Raw genomic sequence first — 14,785 nt, forward strand, 5'->3', positions numbered from 1 at the left:
GCTTTGAGGAGCCAGTATTTTGTTTGTTTTATTTTCCTGGTGCTTTGTTGAAGGTGACTAACAATATAAGCTTCAGGGCTGCTTTTAATATTGGCTGCTAAAGCCACATATCCTTGGCATCTGCCCATCATTAGCAACATAAGACCTTACCACAGAAACCTTAAACAATTAGATTTCTCATGTATCTAGTTAGTAGAAGAAAGTGAAGTATAACTTTTAAATAACTAAATGAGTAGAATCATAAAAGGTGATTCTACTTTGCCTATATTTGTTGTTTCCACATTTTAAGATGATTTCTTCTTTGTCATTATAAGGGATTATCAATTATGGAAACACATAGAAATTGGCAAAAGTCAGCAGAGAATGTAACCTTTTTTTGAGGAATGAACAAATCTGAAGGAAAAAGGAGATACGGTAATATAATATGGAAATCCTATGGGAAGTGTGTTCGAAAAGTTATCTTTGTCTTTAATCATAACAGTAGGCATGAGAAGTGATTTTCTTTCTCTGGATTATAAAAAGTTTAACTTAATTGTGGGAGAATGTAGAATGATGTACTAATAAGTAGATTAAAATTCAGATAGAAGTTTGAGTAGAAAGCCTGATTTTTAACAGAAGAAATGTTATTTCCCCATTATACCTATCGAACATCTTTCTTTCCAGGTGGTACCAAATAAATATCACTTGCTCCTATCCAGTTTTCACTGTTGTTCCATACACAGTAGAGATATCCTTCAAGTATATCTATGGATGAGGTAAATGTCCTCAGAAAGATGAGTCAAGATTTTAGCAGCTGAGACATTAGGAGAATACTCCTACTAGTGTAAGTAGAAAGTAATGTGGGCATTGGATCCTAAGTGTATTGAAGAACTAAATCTATGTGTTTCACTAACGGTAAATAGGTCCAAAAGTTTTATTAAATCAGAATACAAAACAGCGTAAGATACAGGTTCCTATATCCTTAGGGAGCATGTATTTCTACCCATTTTGTCTAATGTTGCCTCTCCTTTGCCACCCTGTTTTTACAGATTTTATTAGCCTAGACCAGAGGTCAGCAAACGACCAACCTCAGGCCAAATCTGTTTTTGTAAATAAAGTTTTATTGGAACATAGCCATGCGCATTTGTTTAAATATTGTCTGTGACTGCTTTTAGTCTACAATGACAAAGTTAAATAATTGTGACAAAGTATATGGCCTGCAAAGCCAAAGATATTTACTGTGTGATCTTTATGGGAAAAATTTGCCAATCCTGGTTTAGACAGTGATAGAAATAATTCTTAAACATTCTTGCCTTATGTTTTCCTTTGCTTCCTCCTCCTGTTCCTTCAGCTGTATATGAGCTCTTGTCTATATTTGATACATCAGCTTTCTGGGCATATGCCTTTGTCTGCCCCCTGCTGAAGTTCCTACCCCAATTAGTCTTTTTGGTTTTTTTTTGTTTTTTTTGTTTTTGTTTTTTCATTTATGAGTTGAAGAGTTTTTACTGGCTAGATCACGGGACTAGATACGAAATATATGTAGGGACTCAAGAATATGAGTTGTGTGTTACAGACTTTGCTGTGTTATAGACTTTGGCCATATTCACTTTAGATCATTATTAAAAGCACAGTGATCTTAAGATACAATAAGAAATACTGTTAATGATTATGAAGCTTTCAAATGCAACTTGATGTCTGCTTAAATATTAGGACATATCTTGATTTATTCTGAATAATATCAGGTTCTACTAGATGGGCTCTGAAGCTTCTATGCTAATGAAATCAGTTTTTATTTTACTTTATCTTTGATTTCTTACATGTTTCAGGTAGGAAGGGAATAAGAGTAACTGTTTTTTTTTTTTTTAGTTCATGATTTTCTTCTCTTTTATTCTATAGTAAAGTTCTTCTGGGATATTTGGGCTATTGCTGTCATGCTATCACAAGAGGCTCTAATAGAAAGATTAAGATGCAGATAGAAAAAGATGCGCATAGAGATTTCAATATGGAAAAGTAGGGAGTCACTGATTGTATCTGAATGGATAGAGACAGGTCATTATTTTTACCATTTCTTGTTACTGTTTTCTCTCAACTATTTCATGTCTTTCCCATAGCTATTGCATCTTTTATTCCTCTCTCTTTTCATTGGCATAGCTAGTGTTTATTGTTAGACAAAATACTTCACCTATAAATATCCAACACTTTTATACGCACACACACCATCATCTCTTTCTTCAAGTTGCAGCATATCAGAGGCTGTTTGGGATTGTTGGAAGAATTCTAGTTAACATTCTGCTGGCAAAATAGCCCCGTAGCTTCGGACATTTCCCTTGCTCAGAAGTTGGTGGTTTTTTGTTTATTTGCATGTGTGGAGGTTTTTGTTGTTTTTTTTTTTAATTTATTTGTTTTGTTTTGAATTTTGGTCTAAATCCTCTTCCCCTGAAGTGATTAGAGTGGCTGTACTTGTCAGGTTTGGAAATGTCAGGGCTAGTAGAAGAGGCCATACCGTGAAACTGCACTTATCATGAGAGATAAAGAGAGGTGGTTACAGGATGCCCTGTAACAGGGTTGGTTGTTTAAAGGGTTAGAGGCAGGATAGATACTACATTTGACTTGCAACCAAACGACCTAGTGCCCTGCCCTTTGTACTTATATAATGGATGAAAAAGGAAATAAAGTCAGACCCTAAGAAAAAGCTTTTAAAAAGAAGGAGTTTTACCTGTGTTCAAAGCCTACATCCCCTCGAGGCTTTGAATAGTCTTTTAAATGTTCACTATGAGGGGCGCCTGGGTGGCTCAGTCAGTTAAACATCTGTCTTTGGCTCAGGTCATGATCTCGCGTTTCACGAGTTTGGGCCCCGTGTCGGACCTTGTGCTGACAGCTTAGAGCCTGGAGCCTGCTTCGGATTCTGTGTCTCCCTCTCTCTGCCCCTTCCCTACTCATTCTCTCTCTCTGTCTCTCTCTGTCTCTCTCTCTCTCTCTCTCAAAAATAAATAAAACGTTAAAATTTTTTTTCCCAATGTTCACTATGAGAGTTCTTTTCTTCAAACATTATGTTTTCTTTTTACATAAGAAGATATAATACCATAGTGTTCTCAAGATTCAAATGATTAAAAAAATGTTGGTTTATCATTTTTAAAAGAAAGTTATATGAGCAGATGCCTCTGGAAACAAAAAACCATCAGTTTGCCAATAAATAAGTAGCATTATAGATGTGAATTAAATGTGTATTACATGAGAATATGTTGGACTTAAAATACAGGCTTCAGTTTCTGGATAAGATGTAGTAAACACATTATACTGTATTCTTCCTGCTAAGTACAATAACAACAAAAAATCCCATACAATGTGAATCTTCTATGTTTGTTTATTTTTTTGTTTGTCTTGTTCCTATATATCCCAGTTGGAGGTGTTGGAGAATCTTCCAACCTAAAAATACTAATTGATGGAGCCAAAAAAGGCCTGATTTTGATTACATCTATTCTATTCCAAGAGAATGTCATGAAAAGGGTTGGCCCTTGCCCTTCCTGGTGCCATATCTGTGGAGCTTGAGCACATAGCCCTGTCCACCATACCTGCCCTGCAATAATGAGCGCACCCCTACCTCTCCCAACTGGTGTTACAACTGCAGGGACTTTGGACAAAATCCGTCCACCATCACCTTCCTGTAATAATTAGGTAGTTCCATTCTCTTCACAACTAGAGTGGAAGGAGGATATGGAGGAAAGGGAGTTAGAGAACAGGATTTTTCTAATATGTACTTGAAATCCAGGGTAGACCTCTGAACATCACATGCATGGAACTGATGAGGGTCAATGCAGAGAAAGGTCTGAGAACTGAACTCTGTATGATATACTACCTAGGCTTCATACTGGCTCTTGGTTAACCCACAAATGGGGCAGAACAAAATAACACTGAAAAAGCTTTAACAATTAAATTGACATTTGAGCCACAGCCAATAAAAGTGAGTTAAGAATCTATATAGTTTGCTGTCTACTGAAATAGATCATTTAAATAGAAAGCAGAGTCTCATAACATAAGATTCACCATATATCAAGAACCAGGAAAATCTTGGGGCGCCTGGGTGGCGCAGTCGGTTAAGCGTCCGACTTCAGCCAGGTCACGATCTCGCGGTCCGTGAGTTCGAGCCCCGCGTCAGGCTCTGGGCCGATGGCTCGGAGCCTGGAGCCTGTTTCCGATTCTGTGTCTCCCTCTCTCTCTGCCCCTCCCCCGTTCATGCTCTGTCTCTCTGTCCCAAAAATAAATTAAAAAAAAAAAAAAAAAAAAAAACGTTGGAAAAAAAAAAGAACCAGGAAAATCTTAATTCAGATGACAAAAGATAATCAGTGGACAGCACACCGATATGACACAGATGTTGGAATTCCTGGTAAGGATTTTAAAGAAGATATAATAACAAAAATGCTGCAATAAGCAATTACAGACTTGAAACAAATGAAGAAGAAATAGAAAGCCTTGGCAAAGAAATGGCGATATGAGGAAAAAAAACAAGTGAAAATTTTAGAACTGAAAAATGCATTAACCTGAGAAAAAACTGGCTTATGATGGGATAGCTGTGGCAGGGGAAAGAATCAGTGCACTTGAAGTTAGATCAGGGGAAATTATCCAGTCTAACAACAGAGAGAATAAAGATTGGGGAAAAAAAGTAAACACAGCCTCAGGGACCTGTTGGTTAAGAGTCCAAGGAGAGAAGTAAAGAGTAAGGGATTGATGAAATTACTGAAAACTTCCTAAACTTGGCAAGCCAACATATTCAAGAAGTTGAACAAATTCCTAACTGGAAAAACCCAAATAATCCATTTCTAGACACTTTATAAGTAATTTGTTGAAAACTAAAGACAATGGAAAAATTCTTCAAAGCAGTTAGAGAGAAGCAATGCATTACCTATGGTGGAACAATTTGATTGACAGTGGATTTCTCATTAGAAAACACGGAGGCCATAAAAAAGAAGTAAGATATTTTAAGTGCCAAAAGAAAAGAACTGACAACCTAGACCTAGAATTCCTCATCCAGTGAAAATATAATGAGGTGAAGTAAAGACATTTTGAGATGAATGAAAGCTAAAAGAATTGATTGCCAGCAGACTTGGTCCAAAAAAAGGAAATTCTTTTTTTTTTAAATATGTTTATTTATTTTAGAGAGAGAGAACATGAGCAGGGGAGGAAAGAGAGGGAGATACAGAATCTGAAGCAGGCTCCAGGCTCTGAGCTGTCAGCACAGAGCCTGACACAGGTCTCAAACCCATGAACTGTGAGATCATGACCTGAGCTGAAGTTGGACACTTAACCGACTGAGTGACCCAGGTGCCCCTAAAGGAAATTCTTCAGATGGGAAGAAAGTGATGACAGAAGGAATCTTGGAATGTCAGAAATGAAGAAAATGCAAATGAAAGGGTAGACATAGGATAATTGATTAGTCTTCTCTTAAAATTTTAAAAATGCTTGATGGGGGAAAGCAAAATTGGTAACATTGTCAGATGTAGTTTTCAATTTATATAAAGGGAATCTTTAAGACAACCATATCATAAAATGGAGAAAGTAAAGGTACTGAGGTTTCTACATCCCACTTGAAATAATGTTGATATGTGTAGACTAGTAAATTACATGTGTGAGCATACACACACACACACACACACACACACACACAGAGTCATTAACAATACTCTGAAGAAATGTATTTAAAAACACTGCAGATGAATCAAAATTAAATACTGAAAGTTCAAATTATGCACAGGAAAGCAGGAATGGGTGTTGTGTTTTGTCAAATACTTTTTCTTTACAAATTGGTATAATCATGTGGATTTTCTTTTGTTAATGTGGTAGATTACGTTGAATGAATTTTGAATACTTAGCCAGCTTTGCATTGCTGGAATAAACTCCACTTGGTCATGATATACATATATCACATATATTATATGTGTGTGTGTGTGAGTGTGTGTGTATTCACATATCACATATGTATATATGATAAAATAGGTTGAAAATGATAAAAATAATATGTTGATCAGAAAATAAAATATGTCGACATGATAAAAAAATTGACAAAATCCAACACTCATTCATGATAAACACTTAGCACTCTAGGAAAAGAGGGAAATTCTTCAATCTGATTTAAAAAAAAAAGAATTTACAATCTACAGGTATCATTCATCACACTTAATGGTGAAAGATTAAATGCTTTTCCCCTAAACTTGGAAATGAGGCAATGGTATCCTCTCTCACCTATTCTCTCACTCCTATTCATAGTAATGAAGTTCTATGAAGTCCAGTAAGTCAAGACAAAGAAACAAATGGAATACATAACTAGAAAGAAAGAAAACTGTCCCTATTTGCAGGTGACATGATTGTCTACATAGTAAAATCCTTAGCAATCTACCAAACAATAACAACCATACAGCAGTAAAACTTCTAGAATAAGTGAATTGAGCAAAGTTGTGGGATATATGATCAACACAAAAAAATTCGTCGTAGTTCTACATCCTTGCAAGAAACAATTAGAAGCCAGAATTTTAAGACATAATGCCACTTATAATTGCTCTAAAAATGGAAAATGCAATACTTAGATAAAAATACTTATACAATGCTGGTGAAATAAATTAAAGGTCTAAATGAGTGAATGAATTTATTATGTTCATGGGTTAGAAGACTCAACATAGAAAAGAGTTCAGATCTTCGCAAACTGATCCATAGACTGAACATATTCCTATCGAAATCCCAGCAAGTCCTTTTTTCTTTTTGTATATATAGACAAATTGATGCCAAAATTTGTATAAAAAGGCAAAGGAATTAAAATAGCTAAAGCAATTTTGAAAAGAATAACATCTGAATAATCATAGTTGATACTTCTAAGACTTAACCATAGTGACAGTGATCAAAATAATGTATAGTATTGGAAGAGGGGTAGACATATAAATCAATGAAACAGAATAGAGTCCAAAATAGACCCACGTGGGTGTACTTTTTTTCATTGAGGTGAAATTTATGTAACCATCTAAAATTCACCATCTTAAAATGAACAATTCAGTGGTATTTAGTGCATTCACAAGGTCACCTGTGTCTAGTTGCACAGCATTCATCAGCATAAGAGAAAACCTCACTCAAAATCATTAAACAGCTGCTCTCCATTTCCCCATTTCCAATTCCCATGGCTCCTAGAAACCACCAATCTGCATTGTCTATGGATTTACCAATTCTGAATGTTTCATATAGATGGAATCATATGTGATTTTTTCTATCTGGCTAACTTTACTTAGATTAATGTTTTCAGGCTCCATCCATGTTGTAGCGTGTATTAGTACTCCATTCCTTTTTTGTGGCTGAGTAATATTCTGTTGTGTGAGTCTACCAAAATGTGTTTATCCATTCATTTGTTGATGGACGTTTGGGTTGTGTTCACCTTTTGCTGTTTCAAACTAGCATTGCTATTAATATGTCTCTACATGTATTTATTTGAGTAACAGTTTTCCTTCTTTTGAGTATATACCTGTAAGTGGGCAGTTGAGTTTTGAGACAGATGCAAAAGCAGTTCAATGAAGGAAGCATAGTCTTTTCAATAAATGGTGTTGGAATAATTGGACATCTCATAGGGAAAAAAATGAACCTTGACCTAAACCTCACATTTTTACATAAAATTACCTGAAAATGGGTAGTAAATCTGACAGATAAAACAAATGTGACATGTAAAACTATAAAACTTTTAGAGGAAAGTGTTGGTATAAATCTTTGTGACCTAGGCTAAAAGTTCTTAAACAGACACCAAAAGAATGGTTTCTAAAAGGGGAAAAAAAATCAATAAATCAAACTTATAAAATTAAGAACTTTTGCCCTGTGAATGACCCTGTTAAAGAGGATAAAAGACAAACCATAAACTTGACTGGAAGAAAATCTTCACAATTCACATCTCCAACAACGGTCTTGTATCCAGAATGTATTAAGGACTCTCTTTTTTAAGTTGTATTTTTTTTTAAGAGAGAGAGAGGGAGCATGTGTGCATGTGAGAGGGAGAGAGGGGCAGAGAGAGGGAGAGAGAGAGGGAGGGAGAGAGGGGCAGAGAGAGGGAGAGAGAGAATCTTAAGCAGGCTCCATGCTCAGCGTGGAGCATGAATCTCACAATCCTGAGATTCATGACCTGAGCCAAAACCAAGAGTCAGGTGCTTAACTGACTAAGCCACCCAGGTGCCCCAAGAACTCTTCAATCTCAACAGTAAGAAACAACCCAGTTGGAAAATGGACAAAAGTTTTGAGCAGATAACTTTACCAAGGAAGATATATGGTCAACAAACATGCACATGAAAAGATCTTCAAAATCGTTAACTATTAGGAGATGTAACCTGAAAACATGATGAGATCCCACCACACCCCTATCAGAAATGGCTAACATAAAAAACACCAAGATTTGGAGCCACCAGCTCTCTCATGTATTCCTTATGGAAATGTAAAATGGTATGGCATTCTGGGAAACAGTGTGACAATTTGATTCAACAATTATACTCCTAGTATTTATCCTAGAGAAATAAAAACTCACGTCCACACAAAAATCTGTACACTCACATGCATAGCACTTAATCTGTAATACCCTAAACCTGGAAACAACCTATATGCCCTTCAATGGGTGAATAGACTGTGGCACAATCCAATAACAGACTACTACTCAATAATATGAAGGAATGAACTATTGATACACACAATACCTTGGATGGGTCTCAAGAGCATTATGCTAAGTGATAAAACCGATCTCAAAAGGCTTAATACTGTCTGATTTTATTTATAACATTGTCAGAGTTACTAAATGATTGTCATGGAGAACAGGTCAGTAGTTGCCAGAGATTAACATTTGGAGAAGGAGTGATGTAAGAGAAATTATTTTGATGTAACAGCCTGTATCCTGATTGTCGTACTAGTTGCATGAGTATATATATGTTATAAAATTTGATAGTTCTGTAAACCACCACTCCCCGCCCCCCTCAAAAAAACCTGGTGAAATCCAAAGAAGGTCTATATATTAATAATATTATGTAATGTCAGTTTCCTGATATTGATAATGAACTGTGGTTAAGTAAGATATTCTCATTGGGGAAAGCTGTGTGGAAGGTAACTCGCTATTGTTTTTGCAATTCATTGTGGGTCTTAAATTATTTAAAAATAAACAGCAAAAAATACTGTGTTAAAGATTTCAAAAAGTTAATAACCTGAACTGGTTAGATCACTGTTAAACTGAGGCAGTGAGAAAAATGGTCTTAAAAGTATTTTTAACTGAAAAAAATAATAACGGGATTTCAAAGAAATTTAGACTCAGCTAACAGTGGATTCTCAGGGCATGGATAGCTACAAGGAGAGATGGAACAATGCCTCTATCCAAAGGAAAGGCAGCAGGATTTGACATCTGGTTTAGTTATTGTTGGTGGTTTGATTTAAAAGCCAGTGAGTAGACATGTGCTCTAAGTACCAGCGCTACTGGGACCAGTGGCACTTCGCAGAATGGAAGAGCTGGCAAACCAGTGTAAGTTATTCTGATCTTTATTTAAAACTGAACAAAACATTCACAACAGCTTTCGCACAAGAACCAAAGTTTCAACTAGTGTTTCTCTTTTGTGTCTGCTATCCACTTCATCTTTTGATCTGGGCTAACCGGTTCCAAACTTGCTTTTACTTTTCTCCTTCTTTCCCCCTTCTCTCTCTTCCTCTTTCCCCATTCCCCTCTGTCTCCAGCACTTCTTCCCTTTCCCTCTTTCCTCCCTCTTTCTTCTCTATTCTCCCTTTCTTCCTTTCCTTCCATCCCTTCCTCATCCTTTTCCTATCTCCCTCTTTTTTTTTTTTTTTTTTTCTTTTTTAGGAGTACCTGCTGTATCCTCCCTGAATATTGGTTTGGAGAAGGAGAGTATAATTAGGCCTGTTAAGTAAAATGGTGGAGGACATTTCTGACATTCAACCTTAATTTTTAAACTAAGTTATTTTTAGATTGAGAAATTAAGCTGGTTCTGACACCTGGGAGTCAGGCTATAAACTTATGGAGAAAAATTGAAGGTGCTTGAAGCTATATGTCTTCTGTGCATTTGTGTAGGATTGGCAGAATTTGGCTTCTCAGAAATTAGTTTCTCTTCTCTAGCCTTGGAGGGACTTTTGTTTACATTAGATTCTTGAATGAGAGAGTTAGATTTGGATACATCTCATTCTTTCCCTGACTTTCTTTTGTGGCTTTTATAGTCGCAGAAAATATTAGCAAAGTTGCTCTGGTGTACTCGTCTTTTGAACCTGAAATAGAGGTTTTTTTTGTTTTGTTTTGTTTTTTTTTTTTATTTTATTTTTGGGACAGAGAGAGACACAGCATGAACGGGGGAGGGGCAGAGAGAGAGGGAGACACAGAATCGGAAACAGGCTCCAGGCTCCGAGCCATCAGCCCAGAGCCTGACGCGGGGCTCGAACTCACGGACCGCGAGATCGTGACCTGGCTGAAGTCGGACGCTTAACCGACTGCGCCACCCAGGCGCCCGAAATAGAGGTTTTTTAAAGATCACCTGGAATATCCAGAGATATTTGGATATTTGCGACTACTGTCTCAAAGACCCCAGTAATAGAAATGCCCCATAATGTTTGTTGTTTCTATTGGACATGTAGAATTTGTCTTTTTTAAAAAGTGGCTTTAGAACATTCCAAAGACTTCTAGGCAGAGTAAAACTTTTAAAAATGCATCTAAAATAAGCCAATTGTTGATTATTAAGATCGTTCCTCTTCTATAACTGTATAGTAACCATCTGCCTTTGCTTCAGTGTGTCAGGATTATGGTCTGTATGTTAACTATGCACCTTGGTATCTTTTCTCTATTGCTTCCACACTTAGAATTTTATAAAATGCCTACAGGGAAATTGATTTCCTGCAGCATTTGGTAGACTACTTGTGCCTGAGCTATTGTGTTGTTCTTAACTACTTGCAACAAATTGTTCTTTGCTAGAGGGCTAGAAAGGACACCTCAATACTATCTTAACTTTGCTATGAAAATATTCTTGTTTAATGTGTTAAGAGACAATAATTTCCAGTACTGGCTTTTAAAAATGAAAATGCTTTTAACTTTCTCTTTCATGGTTATTAACTATGCCCAGAGTCTTCATTTTAATTACCACAATGCAGTACTCCAGTTCTCTTATTTGCTTCATTACCTTTTCTGCTTTGGTTGTGAAAATAATTTTAGAGAAGTAAAATCAGACATTGTTTCCAATACAATGAAATGCTTTCACCACACTGTTAATGAATCTTTTCTTCATTATAACACAAAGCTAGATGCTGTAGATCTTTTTAAACAAACAAATTAAAAACTGTTTAGTCTTATGATTAGAGCAGACAAAGAACACAATAAAATTTAACGTACCTGGCTCATTCCTTTAGTTTTTCTGACCTCTCTTCATTGGAAACAGGAGGTGGCTATGGCTTAACTCTGCCCTGGAGAAGGAATGCTATTAGTTGCTGGAAGGGTTCTTGGGCTTCTTAAATGTGAGATCTGAAACCATAAAACTACTAGAAGAAAACATAGAGGAAAAGCTCCTTGGACATTGTTCTTGACAATGATTTTTTGTGTATACCACCAAAAGCAAAAGCAACAAAAGTAAAAATCAGCAAGTGACTACAGCAAACGAAAAAACTTCTGCATGGCAAATGAAATCATGGACAAAATGAAAAGGCATCCTAGAGTGGGAAAAAATATTTGCAAACTGTGTATCTGATAAGAGGTTAACATTCAAAATATATAGGGAATTCAACTCAATAGCAAAAAAATAACCTACTAGAATATGGACTAAGGATCTGAATTGACATTTCTCAAAAGAAGACCTACAAATAGTCAAGAGATCACTAATCATCAGGGAAATGCAAATCAAAATTACAATGAGAAATCACCTCATACCTGTTAGAAAGGCTGTTATCAAAAAGATAAAAGATAAGTTTTATAAAGGATGTGGACCAAAGGGAACCCTTGTACACCATTGGTGGAAATGTAAATATCCATTATGGAAAACAGTATGGAGATTCCTCAAAAAGTTAAAAATAGAACTACTGTATGATACAGCAGTCCCACTTCTCGGTAGTATATGTCTGAAAGAAATGAAATCACTATCTCAGAGAGATACTGCACCCCCTTGTTCACTGCAGCATTATTCAAAATAGTCAAAATATGGAAACAACCTATGTGTCTGTCAGTGGATAAATGGATAAAGAAAAAAAGGTGGTGTATATATATATATATATATATATATATATATATATATATACACATATATATACACATACATATACATATATACACACATATATATACACATATATACACACATATATACACACAATGGAATGTTCTTCAGCCACGAAAATAATAAAACCTGCTTTTGCAAGATAATAAACCTGAAGGATATTATGCTAAGTGAATAAGACACAGAAAGACAAATATTGCATGATCTCATATGTGCAATCTAAAAAAGTCAAATTCATAAAAGTAGAGAGTAGTATAGGAATTACCAGGAGAAAGGAGATGTGGGAAATGAGATGTTGATCAAAGGGTACGAAGGTTCACTTAATGTGGGATGAGTAAGTTCTAGAGATCTAATGTACAGTATGGTGACTATAATTAATAATACTGGTATTACATACCTGAAATTTGCTAAGAGAGTTGATTTCAAGAGTTCTCCCCACGAAAAAGCAAATTGTAATTATGTGAAGTGATGGATATCTTAATTAATTTGATTGTGGTAATCATTACATAGTGTGTATGTATGTATGTGTATATATATATATGTATGTGTGTGTGTGTGTATGTGTATATATATATATATATATATATATATATATATATATATATCAACTTGTTTGTATACTTTAAATATATACAGTTTTTATTTGTCTAGTATACATACGTCCACAAGGCTAGGGGAGTGACCAGGTAAGTGCTCTAAGCCTGCACTTCTTGTTGAATTTTGTATTAAAGACATCATGAGAGGATGGATAAGAGTATTGAACAATAGATAGGGAGAACTGAATTCTAAATTCTGGCTTCATTGCCACCAATATATTTTTGTCACTGTTGGCTTGACATCACCTTTGTCTCCCTACATGCAATTCAATTGAACTAATAGTTATTGAACATCTACTCTTCATGAGAGATTTCTGGAGATACGATGTCCAGTTTATATTGACTAATTTTTGTTTGTTGTTAATTTAGCCTTTTTCTGCAATGCTTTTGGTCGGTAGTAAATATAGACAGATAGGTGAGGAAAATTACATGGTAGCTGGAAAAGTTTCCTCTGAAGAGTCTTTTGCTTGTATGTATTGGAAATCTAAATAGTTGTGGCAAAAGGCTTCATCAGTGATTTAATTTAAAAGCCACAGAATCAGTACTATTTTGTAATGTTACATCATTAATTCACAATTACTACTAATTTACTGAATGAAGGCAGTGGAAACTTCTAAATCTTAGCAGTGCCTACATAATATAAGAATAACTGTGGTTTACTAGTTGATTTAAAATTCTTTTTAGCAAAGTAGAAATTACACTGGCTTCTGAATTTGAAATATGTTCAATAGTAACAATTTTCATATTTTAACCAAAGTAAAAGAGACTAAAATATTTTAGCATATGATGATGCCTTTAGTGAATTAATAATCATTTAGGTTTAAGAGACACTGCTTCCCTTAATATACCATCTTGGAGGCATATTGATTTTAATATATACTTCTCAATTTTGATTTATAGGATAATGAGAACAAATAGGGCTTTCAGTTCTGGTCATCTAGGGTCATTCTTAGAAATTAACAGTGTCAGAAGAAATGCCTCAGATAGTGTTAAAAAAAAACTGAAGAAAAGGAAACTGAATACAGAAGAACCCTATTTTATCTTAAGTCCTTATTTCTTATTTATATGTAATAGCTTTGCTGCAGAATTATAACTGTAAGAATGTTACATAATATTGTTAGCTTTTAAAGGTCCATGTTTGGGCCACCTTGCAGCACTAAATGCAAAAATACTGCATTTATTCAGTGTGAAACAATGTCTCTTGAGATTATGAGAATAAATGAGTTAGTATGTTTGAATTAGCTGTGAGCATATACCATGTCATTTAGTTTCATAGTATCTCTGAGAAGGAAGGATGGGTGAGCAGAAAGAGATTGTGGAGGGAGGTAATTTTTGTCATAATTTTAAATTAACAAAATGAAGCAAAATCACACAATTTAATTCATAACACAACCCGAATTAGAACAAAATTTTATCTTAAACTTCTCTATGCAAAGGTCTTTAACTAAAGTATGTTGTTTCAAGTAATTTTGGCAAATTTACCTCCTATTTCTAAAACTTGAATAATCATCATCATTTGCAAGATGAATTTATTCTATTGGATTGTTATCTCCCAAATTTTGTTGTAAATATTAAGTGCTCGATAGATATTTATTTAATGAACGAAAGTTCACCTGTACGTGATCAGTGAGTGATACTCAAGGCAGAAGGAGGGAGAAGTGAGTGAGACCATCTCCCAAGGGACTTAGGGAGGAGGTATTTTCAATCTGTATTTCCCAATCTTCTAGTCCCAAATGAGAAGTACTTCCTAGTGGCACTCCTGCTGGAAGTGTATCATATCCTACGCACACACATGTGGTGTGTGTGTGTGTGTGTGTGTGTGTGTGTGTGTGTGTGGTGAGTGGACAGTGTCTTAAAAGGGAGGAAGGGGAAAAATCAAAAGAATCACCATACAGAACAAAGCAATATGCCTGCATTCTTGGATAGCTGGTAGAGAAATATAGAAGAAAGTGCATTAGG

General features: G+C 35.4%; 1 protein-coding gene and 1 long non-coding RNA gene across 10 annotated transcripts in view; one reads left to right on the forward strand and one right to left on the reverse strand.

Moving 5' to 3' along the window:
* The window catches only part of FUT8 (fucosyltransferase 8), a 312,495-nt gene that overhangs the window by 233,280 nt on the left and 64,430 nt on the right, over nucleotides 1-14,785 (forward strand). The window lies entirely within an intron of this gene.
* Nucleotides 1-14,785, reverse strand: part of LOC131517361 (uncharacterized) — a 46,909-nt gene that overhangs the window by 11,121 nt on the left and 21,003 nt on the right. The window contains exon 2 of the long non-coding RNA XR_009264549.1: nucleotides 11,357-11,427. This is a non-coding gene — a long non-coding RNA (uncharacterized LOC131517361). The remainder of the gene's footprint in view (nucleotides 1-11,356; nucleotides 11,428-14,785) is intronic.

Source organism: Neofelis nebulosa, chromosome 7 (assembly GCF_028018385.1).
Source record: "Neofelis nebulosa isolate mNeoNeb1 chromosome 7, mNeoNeb1.pri, whole genome shotgun sequence".
In the NCBI taxonomy this organism is placed as follows: Eukaryota; Metazoa; Chordata; class Mammalia; order Carnivora; family Felidae; genus Neofelis; species Neofelis nebulosa.